Genomic DNA, 8,939 nt, shown 5'->3' on the forward strand with positions numbered 1-8,939 from the left:
GCATTTGCATCCGGCGCGACCACGGAATAGACACCGTGTGACTCGACAAGAAGCGAGGCCCCACTCGAGCCGCGGTTTTAGTTGATGCACATTTCGCCAAACACCGATTGGCATGGCCGTTTAGCGGTTGAAACGACTGCCATGGCCGTTTAACGGTTGAAAAAAATGTGGCCAATCTAAGAGAAAAGACTAGATTTTTTTTTGCTAAGAAAGGATTTGAACCTGCGTAGTTGGTTGTATAACTACACTTTCTACTTAAACAACTGGGTTAGACTCACTTTCTAATAATCATTTATAATAGTTGAAAAAATACTGAACTGTTAACCCGTGAATATGTGATGTCGTCGTCATCTGCAGCAGCTTCCTCAATCCTCGTCGGATCTCAGGCAGCAGGTCTCCGCTCCTAAATCCTAAAGATCTGCGGCAGCGGTCCGAGAAGAATCTATATTAACAAAACGGCAGGTACGAGCGTGAGATTCCACAGGCAGCCGCGGTTTTGGCAGAAGATTCTTCGCCTGGTCACACTAGAATTTTCTGACGGCTTGCTTTTGACGCTTTATGGAGTATATGTTTTTTTATCGTAATAAATCAGCGAATAATACTTTTTAGCCTGACTTATCAACGAAACGTATGTCGTTTGAGGACTAGGCAGCGGCACATATACCAAGGACAAGGGGAAAAGACCCTGCTGCCCCTATCTTTCCTTGGTCCCGCATGACACTCGCTCTCCTCCCCCATTCTCGATCCAGATCTCGGCCGCGCACCTATCTAGCACACGGGGCACACCAGCCCTCGCGCGGCCTCTGATGGCAGATTTGCGGACAGAGGAGGGGAGGGCGGCCACCAGTGTAGAACAGGAGGGAGGACGACGGATCTCGTCGAAGAAGAAGACGAGGGAGGCGCCGGTTGAGGAGGAGATCCATGCCGGGGCCAGTCGCTCCGACACATGCCGGCCGTCTCCACCATCGCGCCGGGCCACGTCCCCAACTCGGTCTCGACGCTGGATCTAGCAACTCCAACTTTGGAACCCGGTCGCTGAGGGGTGGGGGACGGGCGCGGCTCCATCGGAGGAGAAGAGGAGGGTGGGCATGTGGAGAAGAAGAAAAGTGTGGTGGGAGAGGTGGCTTGCCTCGGTGCCGGCCAGGTGTGCCTGGACGCCGGGGGCCCAGCGCTCGACCTCGCAGGGCTAGGGGGCCTTGCTTGGGTGCGCCTCTACGGATGATGGATGGAGGCCGAAGGGCTATGGTAGTGCGGTAGGTGCGCCTTTGGGACAGGAGTCAAAGTCTAGAACGACTCTTTTTTCGGGAGAGAAGGAGTACATATCTATAAAATACCCCCATATATATCCAACTGAGTTAAATGCGTCGTAAGTCCATAAACGTGTGAGGGGTTTTAGTTAAGTCCATCAACTTTGAAAGTAGATCTTAGATCATAAACTTTTATGTTGTATCACTTAGGTCCATACCGTCCACGTAGACTAGTCATGCTGATGTGGCTGACTAGGATCTCTGACTTGTGTTTCGTCAAACAGTGTGGGCCTCACGAGCACTATTGTCATGCCCACTACACGCCAGTCTAGTCGCCGCGCCGCCACTGTGTCCACCACACACCTATCTCGCGCCGCGATACCATCGCCCCCCCCAAGCAGGGCCGACTTCAACGCGATGGACGCCCCCACGACGACCAGGAGGTAGACGCCCCTGGCTTCCTCTACCTTTGCCATGGCGTCGAGGATCACGCCAACGGTGCGGGATGTAGAGGTGCAGATGAAACAGGTGGTGCAGACATGTTGGCGCCGAGCCAACGTAGCCCTACAGCAGAGGCGTGAGATGTGTCGTCCTAGTCAGCCGCTTCGATAGGCCGGTGACCTCTCGGTCGAGCTCGGCCGACCACACCGACATCGTCTAGAGCATGACGGTGTTGGGCGCAAAGGCGCGGTGGTCCTAGGCATGGCTTGCTGCCTGCGTTGGGTTCACCATGGCATTCGCTCACCAACAGTGCTAGATCAAGCCCATTCGCAACCGAGGTAGCACCCGTGGTGCGCTCGTCAGCACATGCCTTTGTCGTCGTCGTGCGATCCGCTCTCCATGCTTGTCGGGATTGTAACCCCAGGGTGTCTCAAGGCATCGATTAGTTAGCAGGCCACATGGCCCGCAACACAATGGCTAATGAAGGCTCGAAGGACCGAGGCCCAGCGAAAGCCGAGCAGAGCAGGCAAGGCACCAAGGCTGGGGTCATTCCTGGCTCCTTCCATCTGCCTTAGTACATAGCGCTCATAAGACACATGACCTCTCCCTATCATGACCCCTAGGAGGGATGGGGGGAGGTTGAGCGTAGCTAGGCGCGACTACTCTAACAAGAGCAAGCATGCTGCACTGACCCCGCAAGGACTGAGTGGGCAACAGTCACCTCGGCCTAGTCAGACACCATCCCTATGCCATGCCGCACCGATGAGACAGCACCATACCATGGTGGCAACAGGTACGATACCTACCGTCCAAATACGGACCGACTAGACACTTATATAGTGTCACCCACTATGGGATGGGATCCACGACAAGGGACTCAATGAAAGGGCCATCTAGACCGGCAGAGTGCCCCGACCACGAAGATCAGTGTCGTGGCCCTCTACCCCGCGAAGCGACCAAGCGATGACCCAGGGCAGCTACCCACTTCGGGTATGACGCCCCTATGAACCAAGAGACGATGACGAAGGCCACGACGGACACCACATTGCATAGGACAACTGATGAACCACCATCAAGGCTACAATGCCGCCATGGCTGGCACAGTAGTGCCATGTTCGGACATGCACCAGAAGATGGCGTAGCTTGCAAGCCAAATTAGCTAGGCCCTCCCTTAGGCTCTCGACCCTTCGATTGGGAGAACCTCCTCTTTGTACAAGCCCCAGCTCCGAACTCTATATAAGGGCAGCCAGGACACCCATCTGGATGATTCTACATATCCTACCATTTCATTTATTCACCATTGTAGTAAGTCTCATGGAGCTTCTCTTCGGGCACCCCCCCCATTGTAAGAACTTCAGAGCATTCAAGCGAGGAACACACACTCAATCATCTTTGAGACTAGACATAGGGCTCTGGCCTAAACCAGTATCAATTATCATGTCTATTAGATGCTACCATCGTCATCCCAGAGTAGTGCGATAATCGTATAAGTTTACTAGTCCGGTTTACAAAACACTGACAGTTGGCGCACCAGATAGAGGACAGTCGCGCACTCTTATTTGTTGAGAAGGAAGCGATGACTCCTCGCACTATCGGTGGACTCGCTGGTGGAATGACCCTCGGTGGCCACATCCGCCGCAAAAACTACGAGTTCACCAGCATCAAAGGGCCAGCACCCACGATCGCCCACGGCTATGACCCAAACATCTGCCATAGAGATCCAAGACATGTAGCCCGTAGCAGATGCACTCTCAGAACTACCTCCAGTGGTAGCATCCTGGAGTTCACTTACCCAGAGGGGCCACTACCCTCGCTCACCGCCGACCACGGCCAGGCCTCTCGTTCGAGAAGCCAAAGGTCCATGGCTCGCAATGAACTCGCCTAGAGAATGGCCTCAACCGACCACATCCTTTTAGGGAACCATGCGATCAACCGCACCAAAGGGCCGATACCCGCGTCCGCCCTTAGTTATGACCTGGGCCTCCATCTCAGAGGTCTGAATCCTGCAGGCCACGGCGGACACATTCTTAGAACTACCCTCAGGGGCTGCATCCCAAAGTGCACCTATGTAAGGGATCCAGTGCCCTCTCTCGTCACTAGCTAGGGCCAAAACTTTTGCCCAGGAAGCCAGATGGCCATGGCTCACGGTGACCTCACCCAAGGAACGACATGCGGTGGCCACTTCCTTCTAGGGGACCATGAGATCGCCCGAACTAATGGGTCAATGCCTGTCATCGGCCCCTACCCAGACCAGACTCAATGCATGGGAAAGTTGGATCCTATGGTAGAATCATGCCTCAGACAACATCTTCACCGTCATCGGAATGCAACCCGCCACGCTACGCACTAAGCGATGGAACTACCCGCCGCTGTGCGACGTCGACGCTAGTGACCTGGTGGCTGGCCGGAGCCATGCTGTGTGGGGTCAAGTCTAGAACAAGAACCCAACCTCGTGTGACAGGTCAGGCGTACGACAAGTCTTTGTGAACTATCAGCTGTTATCCAAATGCACATACACTCAAAGAAGTGGATCCTCCGAGCGCACCATGTGCCACGGTGAGCGAATCAAACCGTGTTGAGCTCGGAAATAGCTTTCACCATGGTAAATCATGCTAGCGCTCCATCAAGGGCGACGACCATAACCGGAGGAGGGAATGCAACAACCACGGCACCATCACACCGGGAAGAACCAAGCATTAAAGTGCACGAGCCTTCCTGGCCAAGAACCACAACAGGATAGACATGAAGGAATCGTCCCTAGGGATTGCAAGCCCACTAAGGACGTCGAGCCCACAAGACCGAGCTTGAGAGGATGACCTATGCCGACTATGACCACCCCAAGTAACCAAGAAGCACCCATGCCAGCCCAAAGCTTGGGAGCAATGACAACTCCACCACAAGCGAGCATTCGAGGGCTCACCTCAATGTGAGCAACAACGGCGGGGTAGATGTTTGCCCCCCGAACAAACATCGGTGATGTCAATCCTACACCCTCTTCGTTATTCAACTGCATTTGCATACACACATAGATGTAACCACGGGCCTGATTGGCTTAAACATAGCACATAATGGGGCAAGGGTGTAAAACCCACATGTTTCATGATATAGACAAGGCCCAATCTTCCAAAAGGTATGATAGCGTCGATTGGTGGAGACTCGATGTTCACGATCTAGGCTTCGAACTAAGATTGATTTGGACCCCCGCAACTGTTACACCACTGCTCCATTGGTTATCAACCATGCGAACATGATTGACCTCGCCGAGAAGGCTGTCCTGCAAGCGAATCGAGAACACAAGCAAGAACGGGATAAATGCAATCTAAAATTGCAAATAAATATGAGGCTTAATATAACAAGAAGGAGTTCAAGTCTTTATTCGAAAGGACTAATCGCCACGGGCGAACAAGAACAAGAACTGGGGCCCTGGTTCACAGCAAGCAGCCTTAGCGACACAGTTGCAGCAAAACGATGTCTGTTTCACGAGGAAATCAAGAACTAAACAAAACCCAAACCCTAAGGAGAGCGACGGCTGTTATTTATAGAGTCTTGGGCGTCACCCCCCATGGACGCGCCCCCTAATGGGCCCAAACACGATACACGGTCCAACGGACCAAAAGACAGTGTCGCAGCACCCTGGCAGATTCTGGACGCTGACTTGTTTCGACGATTCCCGTTGATTCCGAAGGTATTTTGACGTGAAACCAATTGGGTTGCCTTCCTTATTCAATTAGCTTTCCATCCATATGTGGATCATCGAAAACGGTGTCTGGATGCGTCCTGGGTGACCAATTTAAGGCAGACTAGTCCTGGAATCCGAGACAGACTTGAACTTGAGTTGCTTTGGCCTCCACCTCGGGGACTCGAACCGAATTAGCCTCGGACCTCCTTCTTGACTTGGACACCCTCGCTGATCTCCTTGGTATCCATATGGTTCTCCAAGTATGGTCATATGTATGGAGGTCATATCCTCATCATTTCATCTTGGAGACACTTCACTTCCCAGACATTCGACGCGCTCCTCATGAGTGGTCAAAGTAGCATGACCCACGGGGGTTGTTTGTGAAAGTCTCCCTATCGACCCATAATGCTACAGGGATATAGCTCCACATGTAGCCCTAAACCTATGCTCGTGCGCCGCAAATAACTAATCTACAGATCAAGAACACAAGCCTGCTAATGCCGGGCAAAGACAAAAGTCATGTAAAAATGACGTAAGATAATTAAAAATGTTACAACCGCGCCTGTCGACGAGACACATGGGCCAGTGGACCAGGAACACCCAACGCCACTTAGGAACCCTAGCTACATCTATGAAGACTGCCCTTGTCTTCATGATCACCGCAGCAACGGCCAAATCACCCGTCGAAGCCAGACCCTCGCCGGGTTCTAGGGGCCGCGCCACGATGGCGGCTCCTGCCCGGAGGACCTTCCTGGAGGCGGATGTGGCAGAACCACCTAGAATAACACACTTTCGGAGACGCTCGTCTTCCACTAGACATTAAGTACCTCAAAAGTGAGCTACCTCAGACCGTTCCATCGAGCACACCCCAAGTGAGATCTCAAAACAATCCATGTTTTACACCTAGAATCTAATAATGAGTACGAGCTTACAATACTTGGTCCATTTCATACAACTAGAGTTCTTGAAAATTATTTATTACAATACCAAAGTTTAGAGTGCGATAATTAAACAGCGGAATGAAAATAAACATCTAGCAGAAATGATATAAGGATCCGTATGTGCCCACCAGAAGAATCCTCCACATAAGAGCTACTCCTCAAGCTGCACCTACAATAGGGGTAAAATAAACCCTGAGTACACAATGTACTCGTAAGACTTACCCGACTAGTGGAAATAGTTTCCCAACTCTCAAGGATATGATAGTCAATATGGGTTTTGTTGTTTTCTTTTTGTTTGCGGAAAGCATTACTAATAGTTCATGCTTACAGTTAAGTTTTATTAGCAATCATGATTACTTAATTACCTAACCATTCTAGGTAAGCACATGTTCTACTTTCGAGCAAGGGTTGAGCAATCAGAACCATTTCACCATCTTTCATCTTCTAGTTCTTATTATGGTGCTAGACCATAGCAAAGTCATACCGTCTCACAGAAATAGCGATTCGTGAACCAATGTATCCTAGTTGGGTACCTTGAAACACATGCCTCGCTTGTACCCTTGGCACAAACAAGACCAACCCATTCCACTCATGTCGAGGGGTCCAGGTCTTTGTCCAAATTTGGACTTCAAGCTCTCACACTTGAGACCCGGCCTCAACATGGTGGTTAGACCTCCACCTTTCCCCGCCTCCAATCGGTCGGTCTGGAAAGAGCCAGAACCCACAATAAGAGCGTAACGAGCCTTCCTGCTCCCATAAGCAAGTATGTGCTCAGGATAATAAGTCTATGATCTAACTACCATCCACAGCAATGGACGGTCCTTAATTGACATCAATAGGGAAAACAGTGTAACCAACCTAAGCTCCATTGGCCATGGGACACAACCTGTTACACCCACCAATACCACACGAGCGGCCCACGTGACACAGCGCGCGTGCTGTGGCCCGCTTTCGTGGCCCATGCGACGCCGGCCCACGGCAAGGGAAATCCCATGCACACTAGCGCTTTTGCAAAATAGTCCTCACACTTCTCCCAAATTACAACTAAGTCCTAACGATATTTCCCCCTCTCTCAAACCTTCTCACTTAACCCCCTGGCTTTCCTGGAATTCCCCAGCGTGCACTCCCGGTGACTCAACACACGACGGCGTGGCAATGGTGACATAGCGCAGCCACACCAACCCCCTAGGACCTGCGTCGACTCTCCTAATGGGTCGTTCACCATCTCTTACCCAAGTGGCTATGCTAAGTGATGGTGCAGGGTGGCATGACTTGCTGGCGAAGGCTGTAGCGACGCGCGACCATTTGTGACGGTGGTGCCACTGTTCTAACGAGCTAGGGTAGCTACAGACCTAATTGGCTAGCAAATGAGCATTAGTAGACTACTATTGTCGGGTTCATAAACCTAGGGTCCCTCAAGGACCGGCTTCCAGGCTCGGGCTCGGCCTAGGAAAACAACATATATTTCATGGGCCGGCCCAAAAAGCTATAAACACAGCGGGCCGGAAGGGTAATCCGGACGTCGATCGAAAGGTCTACCCTTAAGAACAGGCGTCCGCTCGTCAACTTCTTCGGCCCACCTCTCCGACCAGAGCACTCACTTTGGCCACCAGCCATCTCCAAGCAGTCTCTCCAATCAGAAGGCTTGGCTCAAAACGTTGCTTCCTACTTCAACCCCACGGCCGGGGGCTCATGGGAAGCCTGCTCACCGCTCTTCTCCAACTGATGCACCGAGAGTCGATTGGAGCCATCCGACCGGGGGATCCCTGTTCGGAAGGAACCAGAAGATGTACAGAGAAAGGCAAGGCATGGCACACAAGTCAAAATCATTGTACCAGGGACCATACCCTACACAAAACAATACTCTACAGCCACCCTGACACTAAATATTGTAGGGGCCACTAGAAACTCCCATATGGTAAGCCCCCCCACGTGTCTCTAGACATCGATCGCAGTATGGGCTCCAGGATTTACCATACCGGGTGAACATAGCACGGCTCCTCGCGTGCCACTAGACATCAAGAAGTATTTGCAGGTACCGACATCCATCCTTCCTAAAGAAGATATCTCACCCCCCGTGCACATCTGACATCCTACATCGACATCGACAGTATTGGGGGGAGTCAACCATTATCTAGTTTTCATCACCATAGGCAGCAAGGCATAGAAATATCCGTACTCTCTCCCTCTCACCTGTAAAGCCATCCCCTTCATCTATAAAAGGGGATGCACGCCCTCTGACAAGGGAGATCGACTTCTTCAAGCTTAGACTCACTAGATCAACATCAACACCTTATAACCATAGGACCACCAAGTTCCGACCGTGACCCTTCTGGTTAGAGCCAACCGAACCTCTTGTATATCCCCTTTTTTTTCTTTCTCGTTTGTATCCCCACTACAGACTTCGAGCGCTTGGGCTTAGGAATAAAGTCACCGACCGACCCCAACTGGACGTAGGGCACGTTGCCCAAACTAGTATAAATTCTGTGTCATTGAGCGCTAGGCTACCTCCGATCACAACGTACAGCAAAACTATAAATATTTACTAGTTGGTCACTTTCTACACTGATAGTTGGTGTCGTCCGTGGGGAAGACACTATACGTTCAACACTCTTTTGGTCATCAAATGGC

The sequence above is a fragment of the Miscanthus floridulus genome, chromosome 2, assembly GCF_019320115.1.
Source record: "Miscanthus floridulus cultivar M001 chromosome 2, ASM1932011v1, whole genome shotgun sequence".
NCBI lineage: Eukaryota > Viridiplantae > Streptophyta > Magnoliopsida > Poales > Poaceae > Miscanthus > Miscanthus floridulus.